Below are 18819 nucleotides of genomic sequence, written 5' to 3'. Positions count from 1 at the left end.
AACAATTTGGCAACTTATAAAAAATCTAAACATGCAACTACTGCATGACTCAGAAAATGCACTACTGGTCATTTATCCCAGAAGAATGACTCAGGTTTACACAAAAATCTTCACATGAATTTTATTTATTTATTTATTTTTAGAAATCAGAGTTCATTTTTTTTTATTATTGATTTTTTACAGAGAGGAAGGGAGAGGGATAGAGAGTTAGAAACATCGATGAGAGAGAAACATCAATCAGCTCCTCCTACATACCCCCTACTGGGGATGTGCCCGCAACCAAGGTACATGCCCTTGACTGGAATCGAACCTGGGACCCTTCAGTCTGCAGGCTGACGTTCTATCCACTGAGCCAAACCGGTTAGGGCACATGAATACTATTATCATGTTTATTCCTAATAACCCCAAACTGGGAACAACCCAGATGACCTTAATAAGTGAATGGTTAAACAAACTGTGTACATCCATACCATGGGAAAAAATGAAAGCCAGCCCCAAAAGGTTACATTTTGTATGATTCCATCTGTAGAACACTCTAGAAATGACAAACTATAGAAATAGAGAAGAGATTAATGGTTCCCAGGGGTTAGGGAAGGGGCAGCAACAGGAGGGAAACAGGTATGGCTATAAAAGAGCAACACGAGGTATCCTTCTGGTAAAGAAAATGTTCTGTGTCCTAATCATATCAATGTCAATATGCTTGTAGTGATATTGTGCTATACTTTTGCAATCAGGTAGGATATATGGAATCTCTCTGTATTATTTATTACAAATGCATATGCATGTGCAATGACCTCAAATAAAATTTATAATAAAAAACCAATGTCTTCTACAGCACTAACAAAATAAGAAAATCATGTATGACTATATATATCAATAAATGTAGAAAGATCACTTGACAAAATTCAATCTCCATTCATGATATCAAAAAGGGGTTGGCTTTTACAAAACAATTACAGTTAACGTATTAATAGTGAAATAATGAATACTTCCCCCTAAGACTGGGACAAGGCAAGGATGTCCAAACTTATCAATTCTACTTCTATTCAAAACTATATTGTCGGGCCTAGCCACTGCAATAAAAAGGAACTAAAAAGCATAACTACTGGAAAAGTAAAAGTAAAACAGTCTTTATTTGTAAACTATACGACTGTGTATATAAAAACCCTAGGGAATGTACCAAAAAATAAAAAAATCCTACTAAAATTAATAAGTGAATTTAGCAAAGTCACAGGATACATGGTCAGTATAAAATAGACAACTGTATTCTACAGAATAGTAACGAAAAACAAAGTCAAAGTTAAAAATACTATTTATAATGGTATTAAAAAACATAAAACACTTAGGAATAAATCTAATGAAAAATGTGCAGGATCTCCAGTAGAAAGACTGATGAGAAATTTTTTTTAAATATCTAAATAAATGGAGAAATATACCACATTCATAGACTGAGGAGCTTACTGTTGTCAAGTCTCCCCAAGTGAATCAAATACATGTATCAATAAAAATCTCATCTGGCCTTTTTGGAGCTGAAAAACTGGTCCTAAAATGTATATGGAAATGCAAAATAGAAAAGTCAAAACAATTATGAAAAAAAAGAAGCAAAGTTAGATGTTTCACTACCTTCTATCAAGATTTACTATAAAACTATAGAAATCAGTGTGATATTACTGCAAGAATAGACAGACAATGAAACAGAATAGAGTCCAGAAGTAGACCCATTCACATACAGTCAACTGACTTCTGATCAAGGTACCAAAGTAAATCAATGGATAAATCAAAGTAGTTTTCAATGAATGGTGATAGAATAAGTAGATGGATATGTGAGAAAAATAACCTATTCCTATCCCACACCAGATACAAACATTAATTTGAAATAAACTATCTACACTAATAAAAGACAAAGATACTAACTGACCGTACCTTCGCTACACCCAAGCCACACCCACCAGCCAATCAGAGCAGCAATATGCAAATTAACCCAACCAAGATGGCGGCCGACAGCCACAGAGCTGGAGCAAGCAGGAGGCTTGGTTGCCCGGCGATGGAGGAAGCCCAGCTTCCCGCCTGCTCTGGCCATCTGTGGACTCTGCAAATGGCAACAAAGTTTCAATTATAGAAGATAAATAAATCCCAGATACCTGCTTCCAGCCAGCCTCCACTGGGAGCTTAGGCGGCTGGGGGCCGTGCCCAGCCTGCAAACAGCCATAAGCCCCTCACCAAGACTGGCCAGGGACCCCAGCAGGACCCTCCACATTGAAGGGGGTGTGGCCAGCTTGAAAACAGACCTCAGCCCCTTATCCAGGCTGGCCAGGCACTCCAGCGGGGACCCCTACCCTGAAGGGGCTGTGGCCAGCCTGCAAACAGCCCTCAGCCCCTCACCCAGGCTGGCCAGGGACCCCAGTGAGGACCCCAACCCTGAAGGTGGTGTGGCCACCTTGAAAACAGCCCTTAGCCCCTCACCCAGGTTGGCCACACCCTCATGGGGTGAGGGTCCTCACTGGGGTCTTGGCCAACCTGCAAACAGCCATCAGCCCCTCACCCAGGCTGGCCAGGCATCCCAGCGGGGATGCCTACCCTGAAGGGGCTGTGGCCAGCCAGAAAACAGCCATCAGCCCCTCACCCAGGCTGGCCACACCCTCATGGGGTAAGGGTTCCCGCTGGGTTGCTTGGCCAACCTGCAAACAGCCATCAGCCCCTCACCCAGGCTGGCGAGGCACCCCAGCAGGGACTCCCACCCTGAAGGGGGTGTGGCCAGCCTGAAAACAGCCATCAACCCCTCACCCAGGCTGGCCACACCCTCATGGGGTAAGGGTCTCCGCTGGGTTGCTTGGCCAGCCTGCAAACAGCCATCAGCCCCTCACCCAGGCTGGCCAGGCACCCCAGCGGGACCCCCACCCTGATCTGGGACACCCTTCAGGGCAAACCAGCCAGCCCCCACGGATGCACCAGGCCTCTATCCTATATAATACAAGGATAATATACAAATTGACCTTAACAGCAGAGCAACTGGGAATCACTGGCCACTATGACATACACTGACCACCAGGGAGCAGACGTTCAATGCAGGAGCTGCCCCCTGGTGGTCAGTGTGCTCCCACATGGGAGGAGCTCTGCTCAGCCACAAGCCAGGCTGATGGATGCCAGTACAGCGGTGGTGGTGGGAGCCTCTCCTGCCTCCTCAGCAGCACTAAGGATGTCCGACTGCAGCTTAGGCCTGCTCCCTGCTGGCAAGTGGACATCCCCCAAGGGCTCCCGGGCTGCCAGAGGGATGTCTGACTGCCAGCTTAGGCCCAATCCCCCCGGGGAGCAGGCCTAAACCAGCAGGTGGTCATCCCCTGAGGGGTCCCAGATTGCGAGAGGGCACAGGCCAGGCTGAGGGACCCTCCTGAGTGCACAAATTTTTGTGCACCAGGCCTCTACTCTAAACATAAAAGCAAAAACTAAAGCTACTAGAAAACCAAATGTAGAGTATCTTAGTGACTTTGGGGTAAAGATTTCTTAGACAAAATACAAGTGCTAATCCTGGAAAAAAAAATCTGATAAATTAGATTTCATCAAATAAAAATTCATGTTCATCAAAGGCCACCATTAAAGAATACAAACTAGAGATGAGAAACCAAGATGGCGGCATAGGTAAACACCGGAAATTGCTGCCTCACACAACCACTTCTAAAATACAACTAAAAGACAGAATGGACGTCATCCAGAACCACAGGAAGGCTGGCTGAGTGGAAATTCTACAACTAGAAGGAAAGAGAAAAGCATACCGAGACTCAGAGGAGGTGCGGTACAGAAGTAAAATACAGAGGTACAGAGGCGCATGCGGAGAGGGTTGACAGCTGAGGACATGGTTGTCTTTTTTAATCGAGAGGGAGTCTCAAGCTCTAAGCTCCAGGTCCGGGTGAGTCTCTGGGGACCCAGACTCATACGGGAGAAACTAGACTGTCTGGCATCGGTCAGAACTCGAGGGCAGTTTTCTCTCGGGGGTGCTTACAGCGATTGCTGGGACAGTGAGAAGCAGGACCTCTGAGGGCAGGGCTGAGAGCAGCCATAACTGCTTGCTCCACCCTGTTGATCCCCAGGGACCCCGCCCTGCCTAAGCCACGGAGGCTTTTGCATATGAAAGGCCTGGCCCTTTGCAATCTGATAATTACCTAACAAACTGCAGCTGGCCCAAGGCCCCAGGGCAACTTGCATTGCGTCACAGCTGGTTCCTGCTGGATAACCTCTGGCAGAGGCTAGATTAGCACCTCCTTAGAGATCCAGGAGCCAGTGTGCCCGGTGGTCAGAGTGGGACCATCCAGATTGCAGCTCCTCGGATTCATAAAGGACACACTCAGGGGGCAGGCTCAGTGAGCACCAAAGCCCCACTGAAGCAAGTCTTGCCCCGGAGGGGTGTATCCAGCACAGAAGTTCTCCCACTGCAGACACAGCTGATTCTCACAGCCAATTGGCCTGGAGGTCAATCCCTCCCAGTGTTACCTACAACAATCAAGGCTTAACTACAACAAGACTGTGCACAAAGCCCACAAGGGGATGCACCAAGAGTGTCTACCTCAGGTAATTGGGGAGGCTGAGCCACTGGGCCCTATAGGACACCTAGTACAGAAAGCCCCTCTATTGACACAGCGAAGCATAAAAAAATGCCGAGACAAAGAAACAGGACATAAATGACAGAAATGGAGGAAAGCAAACTACTGGATATAGAGTTCAAAACCACACTTTTAAGGTTTTTCAAGAACTTTCTAGAAACCGCCGATAAACTTAATGAGACCCTCAAGAAATCTAATGAGACCGTCGAGGTTGTGATAAAGGACCAACTAAAAATTAAGAATACACTGCCTGAAATAAAGAATATTATACAGACTCTCAACAGCAGACTAGAGGAGCGCAAGAATCAAGTCAAAGATTTGAAATACAAAGAAGCAAAAAACACCCAACCGGAAAAGCAAAATGAAAAAAGAATCCAAAAATACGAAGATAGTGTAAGAAGCCTCTGGGACAGCTTCAAGCGTACCAACATCCGAATTATAGGGGTGCCAGAAGATGAGAGAGAGCAAGATATTGAAAACCTATTTGAAGAAATAATGACAGAAAACTTCCCCTACCTGGTGAAAGAAATAGACTTACAAGTCCAGGAAGCACAGAGAGCCCCAAACAAAAGGAATCCAAAGAGGATCACACCAAGACACATCATCATTAAAATGCCAAGAGCAAAAGACAAAGAGAGAATCTTAAAAGCAGCAACAGAAAGACAGTCAGTGACCTACAAGGGAGTACCCATACGACTGTCAGCTGATTTCTCAACAGAAACTTTGCAGGCCAGAAGGGAGTGGCAAGAAATATTCAAAGTGATGAATGCCAAGAACCTACAACCAAGATTACTTTACCCAGCAAAGCTATCATTTAGATTTGAAGGTCAGATAAAGAGCTTCACAGATAAGAAAAAGCTAAAGGAGTTCATAACCACCAAACCAGTATTATATGAAATGCTGAAAGGTATCCTTTAAGAAGAGGAAGAAGAAAATGGTAAAGATACAAACTATGAACAACAAATACACGTCTATCAACAAGTAAATCTAAAAATCAAGTGAATAAATAATCTGATGAACAGAATAAACTGGTGATTATAATAGAATCAGGGGCATAGAAAGGGAGTGGACTGACTATTCTTGGGGGAGAAAGGGGTGCGGGGGGTGCAGGAAGAGACTGAACAAAAATCGTGCACCTATGGATGAGGACAGTGGGGGGCTGTGAGGGCAGAGGGTGGGGTGGGAAACTGGTGGAGGGGAGGTATGGGGGGGGGGGAAAAAGAGGAACAAATGAAATAATCTGAACAATAAAGATTTAATTTAAAAAAAGAAAAGAAAAAGAATACAAACTGGATACAGAGAGAATGCCATGTCTGTCAGACAAGAGGCAGAGACTGGAGTGATGCTGCCACAAGCCATGGATGGCCAACAATCACCAGAGGCTAAGCGCATGGAGCAGCTTCTCCCTCAGAGTCCCCAAGAAGGAACCAACCCTGCTAAATGACACTCTGAGATCAGACTTCTGTCCTTCAAAACTGTGAGAGAATAAATTTCTGGGGTTTTTTGGTGTTTTTTTTTAAAAAAGAATACAAACTGTAAGAGGTGCAAAAAAAGATGCAGTGCGACCAGCTGGGAGACAGCTCCAGGAGTAAGCTAGAATAGATGACATCAATGAAGGTGGGACAAAGCTGATGGATTCAAGACCTATACTAGTATAGAATTTGTTGGTAATTTAATGTGGTAGGTCACAGAAAAGGGAAAAATCACCTTCAAGAAAATAAGAGGTGATTGGAACACACATAATCCCATAACCATTACACACGTAATCCCACAACCATTTACACATACCATCATATTGTGTAAGAAACAGCAGCAGAGATTGCATTTATTGCATACTTACCATTTCAGGCATGAGCTAAAACGTTAGGGGCTATTATTTCCTTCCAATCGCAAGACAACCCAATGAGGTAGCTATTTTACTATACGATTTTACAGATGGGGTATATGCAACCCAGATATTATACTGGATATTTTACACACTTGTAACCAGAACAAAATGTTAGCTTCTTAGGCTCTGGCTGGGTGGCTTAGTTGGTTGGAACATTGTCCCGTACACCAAAAGGTTGCGAGTTCTATTCCTGGTCAGGCACATACCTAGGTCCAGGGTTCCATCCCTGGGTGGGGGATAGGCAGGAGGCAACCAATCAATGTCTGTTTCTCTCTCTCTAAGAATTAATAAAAACATATCCTCAGGGAGGTTCTAAAAAAAAAGTCAGCTTCTTAGTACAAAGGCATATTTTCTATGTTGTACATACTACTCCTTTCTTTTCTTTGCACATTCAGATAATTCCATTTTTCATTTATAAAAAATACAGCAATGATCAATTTCATTTAGTGCTGGTCTTAAATTATTGTCTTAGGATAGAGGCTCAATCAGTTCAAAGGTAAAATCACCTTTTGTCATATTACAATGTACCAGAGCAGAAAACTATTTTTTTACAAACCAAATCATTCTCTGGATAGGTTTAGATAGTCATACCTTTCTTTTAGTATATATTTTTTATTGATTTCAGACAGGAAGGGAGAGGGAGAAAGAAATAGAAACATCAATAATGAGAATCACTGATGGCTGCCTCTTGCACGCCCCGCACCAGGAATCAAGCCCACAACCCAGGCACATGCCCTGACCGGGAATTGGACCGTGACCTCCTGGTTCATGGGCTGACACTCAACCACTGAGCCACGCTCACCAGGCTAGATAGCCATACATTTAAAATAATGGTACTGCAATATTTAAGAAGGTATTCCATATCATCTTGCCTCATCCCCAAATCACTCCACTGGAGACTACCTCCCAGGCAGTGAAGCACTTCAAGAAAGCTTTCAGATTTATGATGGTAAAAAGATGGGCCTGCTTTCTTCTTTATAAACACCCCAAAACAATGAGAAGAAAAAAAACAAAAAGGTAAGCCACAGTCAAGGAGAAATAATCACAACAAAAGTTTCTGATCCAGGGAATGTACCAAAAATATGTAAGGAAAATTTAGCCCAGCCGGCATGGCTCAGTGGTTGAGTGTTGACCTATGAACCAGGAACTCATTCCCAGTCAGAGCACATGCCCAGGTTGCAGGCTCGATCTCCAGTGTGAAAGCTGCAGGAGGCAGCCTATCGATGATTCTCTCTCATCATTAATGTTTCTATTTCTTTCTCCCTCTCCCTTCCTCTCTGAAATCAATAAAAATAAGGGGAAAAAAAGAATATATAAGGAAAGCTTATAAATCAGCAATAAGAAAATGACACATTTTTTTAAAGCAAGCAAAGGAAGTTATCTGAATGGCCAAGAAACATATGAAAAGCTTTTCAACATCATTATTAAGTAAATGCAAATTAAAACACCAGACAATCCAAATGTCCATGAGATGAATGAATAAACAAAATGTGGCATATACATAGAATGGAATAATATAATTCAGTCTTAAAAGGGGAGTTCTGATATATGTTACAACATAGAGTAACCTTTAAGACATCAAGTGAAATAAGCCAGACACTAAAGGACAAATTTAGTATGATTCCACTTATATGAGGTTCTTAGAGTAGTCAAACTCAGAGAGAAAGAAAATATAATGGTGGCTGCCAAGGGCTGGGGGAGCAGGGCATGGGGAATTGACTTAATGAGGACAGGGTTTCAGTTTGTGATAATGAAAAAGTTCTGAAGATGGATGGTGATGATGGTTGCACAATGTGAATGTACTCAATGCCCCAAATTGTAACAGTTAAATATGGTTAAAATGGTAAATTTTATAATAAAAAAAATTATCAAATCAGAAAAAACACACGCCATAAGATACCATTTTATAGCCACTACATTGACTTAAAATAAAAGGAACTGGCAGGTAATACCAAAAGTGTGTGACAATGTGGAGTAACTGGGACTCTCTTACAATGCTGATAACGTAAAATGATACAACCACTTTGGAAAATAGTTTGGCAGTTTCTTATAATATGAAACACACTCCCATGACCCAAAATTTCATTCCTAGGATCTATCCAAGAGAAATGAAAACATATTCACAAAGACTTGTACATGAATGTACATAAAGTGGTAGGCAAAAGCAGGTTTATAGTTGTGAATATGTGCAGAGTTTAATCTTGTACTATTTATTTGTATTACAACTCTAAACCTAGTTGTAAACCACCACAATCTCATGATTGCGTATGTCCCCTAACTGGTCTCTCTACTACTCCTGCCCCCCCTTCTATTCTTTCTCTGCACAGCAACCAGAGCAAATTTTCAAATGTAAGTCAGCTGTCATGATCTTGCTTAGCAGCTGTTCTAGTCATCAAGACAACCTTCTTTTCCATAAAACTATCATCCCTACATGATCTGATTTCTGCTAACCTCACACAGCTTCATCTCTCACCATTCCCTTTCCACTGTCCTGCAGATACACTGGTCTTACTACTGTTCCTCAAACATGTTAAGCTTGTTCCTTCCCTCCAGAACGTTGCACCAGGTAGTCTCAGAACACACTCTCCCCAACTCTGTGAATGGCTAGTTCTATCTTGTCTTTCGGGTATCTGCTAAAATGTTACCATCCCAAAGAGGCTTTCCTGGATACCCAATCTATTTCCCAACACTCGAAAGCATCTTACCTTCTGTATGAGCTCAGAATAAATCACCCATATGAATTATCTTATTTGTTTATGTTGTGTCACCCCACTAGACTGTAAGCTCCATGAAGGCAAGGAACCTTGACTGTCTTGTTCAGTCAATATGAATGCCTAGAATAGAAATGGAACTCAATAAATAATCAATGAATGAATTAGACATAATAAATCTGACAGAAGTTAATCACTCAAAGTCTAGAGTACCTAAATGTTTGTATCTAAATGCCTGGCTGGCCCTAGCCAGTTTGGCTCAGTGGCTAGAGTGTTGGCTTACAGACTGAAGGGTCCCAGGTTCGATTCTCCGGCCAAGGGCATAGGCCTGGGTTGTAGGCTCAATCTCCAGTGCAGGAGGCAGCTGATCAGTGACTCTCTCTCATCATTGATGTTTCTATCACTCTCTCCCTCTCCCCTTCCTCTATGAAATCAATAAAAATATATTTTTTTAAATGCCTGGCTGTTTTTTGGAAATGGTTCTAAAAATACAATTATCCTTTAAGCATACTCTATGCAAAATCCTATATAAGATATGACATCTAACAGTGCCCTAGACAGAGAAGTCAGGAAATAGCAGATGAGTATATGAGTATATATGTAACTTACAATATTAAGTATAAAATGAAATACTGGCTTAGTGTTTTCCATGAAAATAAAAAATAGAGTAGCATTTCAAGCGGTTTCAAATATTAATTTTAGAAATATATCTACATAAAATATAAAAAAGGAAAAATAACAAAAAAGCATACAAAGAAGCAAAAAAGCACTCCTGTGGTAATCAAAAATATAAAAACCTAAAGACAAACTCAGGTAGTTCTCTAGTGATCTAATTGAGCAAGTATCACAAAACTATCCTGACAGAACAGAAATAAAAGAAGCAATGCATTAGCAGGCTCATCCATAAGACTTTTTTTTTCACATTTTATTATAGAAAAGTTCAAACTACAAAAATGTAGGTAGAACAGCATAATAAACCTTCACATATCCTCACTGAGTTGCAACAATTATCAATATATCTATAAAAATTTAATAAATCAGGTAAATTTCCCATACAACACAATTTCCACAACACTGATGACAGTAAACGAAACAAAATACACATATGTACTTCAGGCTTATTTTCCCCAGACTGATCAGCCTTTGACTACTTAATGTAACAAAAGTATGAATTTCTTTTCTGATCATTTATGCCCATCATGATTCTATTCTGATGCTTATTTTAGACTAGAGGCCCAGTGCACGAAATTCGTGCGTGGGTACAGTCTCTAGGCCTGGCCTGCAATCAGGGCCATCTTCCCTGGCTGCCCACAGCTGGCCCCACCCCCTGCTGCCACCCACCCCTAGTTCCCCTTTCGCCACTGGGTGCTCGGTGCCTGACAGCCGGGGTAAGGGACTGAGAAGTTGGCTGTTCCTGCCCGCTTGCCGGCCCCGCCCCTGCTGTGGGTTGCCCTGTGTGTGGGGCAACTAGTGGGGGTGGGGGCCTTGGTCTGACACCACCCACATCTCCTGCCAGTGGTTCCCAGTTCCCATCAGGCGATCAGAGCCTGCCCGCCGGGGGTAAAAAAACCAAAAGTGGTCAGTGAGCCTCACAGTGACTGGTCCAGCAGTCGTTATGATCATTCTGCCTTTAGAGTCAATTTGTGTATTTCCCTTTTATTATATAGGATAGGTGCAGAATGAAAAGCTACAGTAAGAATTTTTAAAATACCAGAAATTAATCAAATGTGAAAAGACTTTTACTTCTTTTTTTGTTGTTGTTGTTAATCCTCATCCGAGGATATCTTTTTCCATTAATTTTTAGGGAAGGAGGGAGGGAGGGAGAGAGGGAGGGAGGGAGGAAGAGAGGGAGGGAGGGAGGGACATTGACGTGAGACAGACACGTGGATTGGTTGCCTCCCCCACATGTCCTGACCCAGGCTGGGGATTTAACCTGCAACCCAGGGACTTGCCCCTGACTTGGAATCGAACCTGCAACCCTTCCATGGATGGGCTGACACTCTAACCACTGAGCATATGCAAGCAAGAGGATCAATTTCCACACTACTTTTCATAAACTTGATCTGCCTAGATAACTGAATTATCAATAAAAGATTTTTAACCATAACATTTATTACTTCATCAGAAAAGTACAGCGCATGGGCCAAATCTTGCTCACTACCAATAAAGTTTTATGGGAACACAACCATGCTCAGCTGTTTGCTTGTTGTCTGTGGCCGTTTTTTGCACTACAATGAAAAAGTTGAACAGTTATGACAAAAGCTACATGGCTCACAAAGCCTACCATCTGGACCTTTACAGAAGTTTGCTGACTTCTGCTTTAAGGCAAAATTTCCTGAAAATGGATGGATACAAGTTCAAAAAGAAAAATGAAAAAAATATGAAATGGACCAATTCCCAGAATGATACAAATTACCAAAAGTGAGTTAAGAATAAAAGCAAATGTGGATAGACCTATAGCAAGTAAAGAAATTGATTTAGTAATTAAAAATCTACCCATAAAAGTCCTTTCCCAGGGACTTCATTGGTAAATACTATCAGACATATAGAAAGAAATAATTGACAAACTCTTTCAGAGAATATAAAAGGAAGGAACATTTCCCAACTAATTTACCATGGTAGTACAGTTGATCTTGACCAATGAGGGAGTTAGGGGCAGTCTAAAATCTCTGAACTTTTTTTTTTTAAAAATATATATTTTATTGATTTTTTACAGAGAGGAAGGGAGAGGGAGAGGGATACAGAGTTAGAAACATCGATGAGAGAGAAACATCGATTCAGCTGCCTCTTGCACGCCCCCCACTGGGGATGTGCCCACAACCCTTCAGTCCGCAGGCAGACACTCTATCTGCTGAGCCAAGCCGGTCAGGGCATCTCTGAACTTTTGATTCCCAAAAAACTTAACACTGTCCCTTGGTAGCCACAGGGGATTGGTTCTAGGACACTCTCACACCCACAAGGATACCAAAATCTACCAACGCTTAAGTCCCTTACATAAAATGGCATAAACAATGCATACAGTTGACCTATATTGATAGATTCCCAACTGAGAATTGAAAATACTGTTTTCGATCCACACTTGATGGAATCTATGGAGGCAGAAACCCAGGTATATGGAGGCCAATTTATAGAAAAAACACATGGCTCAGTAGTTGAGCGTTGACCTATGAACCTGGAAGTCACAGTTCAAATCCCGGTCAGGGCACATGCTTGGGTTGCGGGCTAGATCTCCAGTAGGGGGTCGTGCAGGACGCAGCCGATCTATGATTCTCATTATTGATGTTTCTCTCTCTCTCTCTCTCTCCCCCTCCCTCTCTGAAATCAATCCTATCTAATAAAAGAGAAACATGCAAATTGACCATACCCCCGAACGATTCCCATTGGCAAATCAGGGCGATATGCAAATTAACTGCCAACCAAGATGGCGGCCAGCAGCCAGGCAGCTGAAACGAACAGGAGGCTTGCTTGCTCCAGTGATGGAGGAAGCCAAGGTTCCCCGCCTGCTGCTGCCGGCCTCTGAGCTGCAGTCTAAGAAACAATGCTGCAATTATAGAAGCTAAACAAGCTCCAGATAGCTGTTTCAGCCAGCCGGCCTCGGAGCTTAGAGCGGCAGTGATGGCAACAGTGTTTCAATTATAGAAGCTAAACAAAGCCTAGATACCTGCTTTCAGCAGCCGAGGCCTCAAACTGGAGCTGGCCTCAGAGCTAAAGCCGGCTCTCAGTTCCAGTGACAGCCATAGAAAGTAAATAAATCCCAGAATAAAAAAAAGAAAAAAGAAAAAAAGGAGAGGCTGGGAGCTTCAGTCACCCACCAGCCTGAAAACGGCCCTCAGCCCTTCAACCAGGCTGGACAGGCACCCCAGTGGGGACCCCCACCCTGAAGGGGGTGTGACCAGCTGCAAACAGCCATCATCCCCTCATCCAGGCTGGCCAGGCACCCCAGTGGGGACCTCCACCCTGATCCAGGACACCCTTCAGGGCAAACCAGCCGGCCCCAACCCGTGCACCAGGCCTCTATCCTATATAGTAAAAGGGTAATATGCAAACTGACCCTAACAGCAGAAGGACTGGGAATGAATGGTCACTATGACACACACTGACCACCAGGGGGCAGACGCTCAATGCAGGAGCTGCCCTCTGGTGGTCAGGGCGCTCTCACATGGGAGAAGCTCTGCTCAGCCACAAACCAGGCTGATGGCTGCCAGTACAGCGGTGGTGGTGGGAGCCTCTCCTGCCTCCTCAGCAGCGCTAAGGATGTCCGACTGCAGCTTAGGCCTGCTCCCCACTGGCAAGTGGACATCCCCTGAGGGCTGCCAGAGGGATGTCTGCTTGCCATCTTAGGCCCAATCCCCCCGGGGAGAGGGCCTAAGCCAGCAGGTGGTCATCCCCTGAGGGGTCCCAGACTATGAGAAGGCACAGGCCAGGCTGAGGGATCCCCTCTCTGCCCCCCAAGTGCATAAATTTTTGTTCACCGGGCCTCTAGTAAAAGTACATTTAAAAAAGAAAAAAATTCGGGTATAAGTGGATCCACGAAGTTCAAACCTATATTGTTCAAGGGTCAACTGTATCACTCTGATAACGAAAGCCAAACAAAGACATCAAAAAGAAAACCTCATATCAATATCCCTCATGAACACACACAAAAATTCTTAACAAAATATTAGTAAACTAGAGGCCCAATGCACAAAATTCGTGCAAGAGTAGGCCTTCATTCCCCTGCTGCCAGCACTGACTTCCCTCTAGCACCCAGCACCCGGGCTTCCCTCGCAGCCCCGGCTTCATCCGGAAGGATGTCCGGAAGGACGTCTGGTCTAATTAGCATATTACACTTTTATTATTATAGATTGAATTCAGCAACATATAAAAAGTATTATACACCATGATTAAGTGGGGTTCATTACAGGAACACAAGACTGGCTTAACATCTGAAAATCAAGCACAGTAATATACCATTTATATATATCTTAGAGCAGCGGTTCTCAACCTGTGAGTCGCGACCCTTTGGGGGTTGAACGACCCTTTCACAGGGGTCACCTAAGACCATCGGAAAACACATATATAATTACATATTGTCTTTGTGATTAATCACTATGCTTTAATTATGTTCAATTTGTAACAATGAAATTGGGGGTCACCACAACATGAGGAACTGTATTAAAGGGTCGAGGCATTAGGAAGGTTGAGAACCACTGTCTTAGAAGGTTTTAAAAATGTGTTTTTATTGATTTCAGAGAAGAAGGGAGAGGGAGAGAGATAGAAACATCAATGATGAGAGAGAATCATGATTGGCTGCCTCCTGCATACCCACTATGGGGGATCAAGACTGCAACCCAGACATGTGCCCTGAGAATTGAACTGCCACCTCCTGGTTCATGGGTGGATTGATGCTCAACCACTGAGCCATACCAGCTGGGCTCTTAGAGGGTTTTTAATGTAATAAAGTTTTATTTTTATATTTTAAAAACATCAAATTGTTATTTTATTTAGCTTTGTATTATTTTTACAAAGTCAACATTTACAATATAAGAAATTACATCCTTAACTTTGTATTGTTGTTAATCCTAACCTGAGGACATTTTTTCTATTGATTTTTAGAGAGAGTGGAAGGAGGGAGGGAGGGGGAGAGAAAGAGAGAGAGAGAAACATTGCAAGTGCCCAGATGGGGACTGGGGATCAAACCTGCAACCCAAGGACGTCCCCTTAAACAGGAATTGAACCAGCAGCCCTTAGGTGCATGGGCTAACACTCCAACCCAGAGCATATCCTTAACTTTTAAAAATTAAATATTTAGCTCTAGCAGGTTTGGCTCAGTGGATAGAGCCTCAGCCTGAGGACTGAAGGGTCCCAGGTTCAATTGTGGTCAAAGGCACAAGCTCAAGATGCAGGCTCAATCCCCAGTAGGGGGCATGCAGGAGGTAGCCCATCAATGATTCTCTCATCCTTGATGTTTCTATCTCTCTCTCCATCTCCCTTCCTCTCTGAAATCAATAAAAAATTTTTTTTAAAAATTAAATGTTTAAACTACTTAAGTTTATGATGAAAAATTTCAGATGCCAACTTAAAAGTAAGAGATTTCCCAATGTTTTAGAAACTTTCAAGCAAAAATATTTTAAGACCACACTGACCTTGAATATGTATGAAATGATGATGGGAAAAAGGATCACTCATGCCAAAGCAACTTCACCATCTCAGACAACCAATAAAAAAATTACTTTTTATAAGCTGACAAATTCCAATTCCTTCTAATGTCTAACCTCACACTTTATTTATTCTTGTAGAATACTAAGACCTAAGCCTAAAATTCCTGGTGTGAGCCAACCAGTGCTGGGGTCAAGTGATGCAACAACCTTCCTTGATCTTACATTTTCCTAATGCAATCTAATACTTCAGGTCACACCAGTTCTTCTCACAGGCTAACCATACCACTGACTCAGATGACTGAGATTCCACATCTTTTTATACATGAGCCCCTCCTAGGTCACATCTCTCCCATCATTAACTGGTATAACTGAATTTTTTGGACTCCAAGTGGAATTCCTCACATTTATAAGATCCTTCCATTCCATTAAGTTGCACTGGGCAAATCTTGAGATTAGCCAGATGATACTTCATCAAGGCCACATATTTGCTAAGCATACCTTTCAGATAAGACTATAAAGACATTCTGTGTATAAAGAAAGTGACAGAGCCTCAACTCAGATCATCAGATCCCAGCGGTCTTGTATCCATAAATCAAACCCTCAAAACATAGATACTCAATGTCATGACTCCATCTACTTTTACCACAATCTGGCAAATTCCCCCATCTCACCCATCATGCCATCATAAAAGACTTAAATGCCTTGCTAAAATTGACACTATCACTATGGATATTATATCCACTTTGAGCTACCAATTTGGATGGCCTGTCCGGCTGATCTGAATTTATAAGAATTCTAGTAACTTGGCTACTCTGGCTGAGAACAACAGAAAAATTACACATTTTCCACTCTGAATTAACTACAGAATCTCAGGAATCACGAGGAACTTAAACATTTTCTAGTCCAATGTTTTTCAAACTATAGGTTTTAGCAATCAGTCAATTTAGTGAGTTGCAATCAACTTTTTTTTCTTTCAATGAAGTGATGTCCGAGTGCATCATATGTAGAAAGGGTAAATTTTTGTTGTGTTTGTGTGTGTGCACACACTTTATGCATGCAGGGGACATACTGAGTCACGATGTAATATGTATCTAGCTGTGGGTCACAGTCAAAGGAGATATTGTTTGAGAGACATTGCTAGTCCCAAAGCCCTACCCTCACAAGGAAGATCCAACAAAATATTCTTGGTAATCAAAAGTTGTTGTTTGTAACCATCTTCACAGAAAAACCAACAAATAGGAATTTTGTGCTTAGTACACCTAACCTGCTATTCATTAACAAAAAAGACTTGACTCATTCGGGGGTTTCCAGTTGAAATAGGGACCTACTCAGAAAACTGTCATTTATGCTTTCCTGAGATTAAGACCAATTATACAGACGGCAGGATGAAATCACTTTAGCCAATGGCTACGAAAGAGAACAAAACCATTCTGGGTCTTCAGCTCCTCTCCTGATACCAGGGGAGAGGATTGTTATGATTCCAGCTAGCTCTGGAATTGGGAGATTTATTGAAAACTAACTGGCCAAGCAGGCGAGGACTATGCCTCCCACACAGCAAAATATTTTAACCCCTTATAAGTCAATTATTGTTAAAGTCAATCAATATCACACAAAGAGCAGTGATAATAAGAAGTTCAGCCTTACTCCAACAACAGGAAAGAATCATGGGGAAGTTCCCAGGATTCAGCAGAAACTGGGCCCTGCAGGTACCATTAGTTTCTCAGCCACCTCTCCCTTCCAGACCCCAGTTCATCTCTGTCCTCAAGCCATCAGCCATGGATGGATGTGGCACTCGCGCTCTTCCCGGCCACCCTACTCTACTGTGCAAAAGGAAACTGAGGCACAAAGCAATGAGTGGGCGAGCTGTAGCAGCCATCAACAAGGCTAACCAAGCGGCCAGGCCGCTTAAAGCTGCACACCCACTCCATTCCCAAACTGCTTAGAAACCGGCGGTCCTTGGCCTCCACCTCAAACCACGCCCCCGAGGCCACCCCTAGTACCTGGCCCTCGGCGCGCCGGACGCGGCCTCCAGCACGTGCGCGCCTCTATAAAAGTCTAGGAAGCCTGGACTCTCGAAGCCTTAAAGCAAACCCACCTGGCAACCCCGGAAGCCCTCTCTCACGAGCGCCCACAACCAGCCGCCGCCCCTAGCTCCCACCTCCAAGCCGTCAGGTCCGCGCCTCCTCGGCACACCACGCCAATCAGCCCACACTCGAGGAGGAACCCACAGACCAAGGGGCTGCTGCAACCCACCCCCACAGGCGCGGCCGCCGGAAGTGCCTGCGTATCCACGCCACCGTCGTGAGGTCACTTCCTGTGGGACGCCTTGGAAACGAGGGCGGGCGGTTAGGGGCGGGGCGCCGGGAAATTGAAGAGCTTGGGAGCCCGCGGGAGGGCCGGTGTTGCTTGCCCCGCCTGCTTATGTCGGCTGGAGACCTGCTTGGGGGGTCCTACCCCCATCCCGGCCCGGATTCCGGGGGGACTACGCTCTTTCTGGAAGACTTGGTGACAAGCTCCCGCTTTCCCTCTAGCCCCCCTTGTGCTAATCTCCGAGCAAGAGCAGAGAATTTTGGGGACGAGGAGTTGTGACGTGAGCCCCATCTTTGGTCAGTTGCAGCCGTGGGACGCAATAAGCAGGCCCCGGGATGGATTAAAGGAAACTAGAAGTCCCTTTGTGGTTGATCAGAATTTATCACCTTTGGCCCATTTGGGGATTAGTGTCAGCCAATCTGTGCGTGATTGTCCCCCCCCCCGCCCCCCCCGCATCCGCCCCCAGTACTAGTTAGCTGCAGGAGAAAATGCCTCTCCTCCCCTCTTTCCGCTCTCCACCCGCCCCCGCCGTGGCATTTATTTTGGTAGTCTTGATTTTTATGAAACGCAAGTGTTTAGGGCCAACACTAAATATAATGAGGAATTGTAGAACTTAGAATTTACAAGGTCATCTTAAAGTCTGATACCTGGTTTGAGAACCACTGCTTGAACAGGCAGCACTGGGTAGGGTAGTGGTTTCAAAACTGGTTCTTCGAAATCAGTTGAGGAACTTTATAAAATTTTCACTTTCCAAGGACTCTCCCTTCCCCTCCCTCATCACCAGAGATTCAGTTTTAGTAGGACTGGAGAGACCTTGGCATCTATTATGCTAAAGGTTCCTTCTAGTTTGGGATCCACTGGTGTATCGGCGGTAGGGTTGAGTCCTGAGTTGAATTTATTTATTACAAACAAGCTATGCAATTCGAGACAAACCTAAGATAATAGCTAACAAAGTTGCTGTGGAGTTAAGTGAGATAATGTGTACCTGAACATGGTTGATATTCCCAAATGATTGGCCATGGGTTGATGGTTCTTGGGGCTGGGTTATAGTATATAGGGCTTTATTATACTACTAGGGGCCCGATGCATGAAATTCGTGCAAGAGTAGGCCTTCCTTCCCCCGGCTGCTGGCACCAGCTTCCCTCTGGCCACCAGCAGGCACCCGGGACCCGGGC

General features: G+C 43.8%; 1 protein-coding gene across 6 annotated transcripts in view; it reads right to left on the bottom strand.

Annotated features, from left to right (window-relative positions):
* Positions 1-17646, bottom strand: part of EDC3 (enhancer of mRNA decapping 3) — a 121386-nt gene extending 103740 nt beyond the window's left edge. For 2 of the 6 annotated variants that reach the window (XM_059657201.1, XM_059657172.1), the window contains exons 1-2: positions 17493-17638; positions 9189-9317 (exon numbers count right to left, since the gene is read on the bottom strand). The gene's annotated coding sequence lies outside the window, so the exon portion shown is untranslated. Of the gene's footprint in view, positions 1-9188; positions 9318-15319; positions 16592-17429 lie in introns of those variants that run through there. The other 4 variants (XM_059657181.1, XM_059657191.1, XM_059657211.1 and 1 more) reach the window with 4 other exon arrangements.
* Between the last annotated feature and the right edge of the window lie 1173 nt (positions 17647-18819).

Source organism: Myotis daubentonii, chromosome 1, assembly GCF_963259705.1.
Source record: "Myotis daubentonii chromosome 1, mMyoDau2.1, whole genome shotgun sequence".
Taxonomy (NCBI): Eukaryota; Metazoa; Chordata; class Mammalia; order Chiroptera; family Vespertilionidae; genus Myotis; species Myotis daubentonii.
The sequence above is the reverse complement of the archived record's forward strand: the minus strand, read 5'-3'. Positions and strand labels throughout refer to the sequence as shown.